This window comes from Zingiber officinale, chromosome 10A (genome assembly GCF_018446385.1).
Source record: "Zingiber officinale cultivar Zhangliang chromosome 10A, Zo_v1.1, whole genome shotgun sequence".
In the NCBI taxonomy this organism is placed as follows: domain Eukaryota; kingdom Viridiplantae; phylum Streptophyta; class Magnoliopsida; order Zingiberales; family Zingiberaceae; genus Zingiber; species Zingiber officinale.
Window position 1 is genome coordinate 14,669,106 of NC_056004.1, and position 1,390 is coordinate 14,670,495.

The window sequence follows — 1,390 nt, forward strand, 5'->3', positions numbered from 1 at the left end:
GCGATCTAATGGCACCCAAGCCCGCTGTCCCAAATGGATTTGGGTCAAAACGAAGCCGTTTTGGAAAAATCTTTCCGGTAGCCGAAGCCTATAAGTGCCGAGACACTTGTGCTTCGCTTCTACGGAAAAATTACCCATAAAAACTATAAAAATCATAATTTTACAGAAAATTACAGAAACTTTAGTTTTCATAAAACCAAAAATTAAACTCGTACAAGCCTTGCACGTGGCTCTGTTACCACTGTTGGGTTTTTCGGGCCGCGAAATTTTGCGAGGGCACGCTTCAAAGGTAAAACTCTCAACACATAGATCTAGGAGTAGATCTAAAATTTTAAAACTCATACTCGTATTTGTGTTCGGTTTTCCTTGCACGGATCTACGGCTTTGGGTAATTCGGGGTTTCCGCGACGCGAAAAGCGGTTTTCGCGGCCCGAAAAACCCAACAGTTCAACAGGACTAAAATACAATACAATACTCCAAAAAAGAACATGCACATATATATCATAATAACAGAAACATATGAAACTATATCTCCATGCAAACACCAAAAGAAGGTACTTACTAAACTGAATTCATCTTATCATGCAATCTAAAACAAAAATAATCTCAAATGACATGGAACTTAAGGTACAATCTCAAATACTTCTTAACCACTAAAACATGGAAACTTAATAATGCCCCAAGTTTCTCCCATAGTCCTGGCATCACACATCCTTCTGCACCTCCTTGTCGCCTTCCTTTTCTATAGCTTTTCCTTTCCTTTATCTGTAGTAAGAGGAAATGCAAACTATAAGCAAAATGCTTAGTAAGCACTGTCTAACTCACAAAAACTCGAATGTGCATATAAATACAAAAATGCTAAAACTGAATCTGTAAGAAGAAAACTATTCATGCTCATCTAGTAGCAAAGCACTAAAATTTGCATACTCATGATATACAAGAATAAAACTGCATGCTGGAAGACAAGGCTAATCATGCTCAATAAACTAATCAGGAAACAAATAAAACTAATACAGCATGCTTCGAATTAAAAGAAACTAAACTTGCTGACTCTAAACATAAGTGAAGCTTGTTTCATTTGTTCCAAAACTTATACTTTAATACTTCAAAATAATAATCAACTTCTCTTGGGCCCGGGCGTAGTACCAAAGCGCGCTCCCTAATAGAGACTGTGGTAGCTAGTCACAAGTCCTACGAGGGTAAAGACCTTGGTCTTACGAGGGCCAAGACCTTGGAATTGGTCACCTGGATTTGTTTAACGACAACCTTGGAAGTCGGGTACTAGCCTCTTCAAAATAAAATATCTTAATTACTTCTTCTTTAAATGTCTTAACATTTTAACAAGCACCTTGTGTGCAAAAATCCCTAAAGTCTTGACTTTAGGATCTAC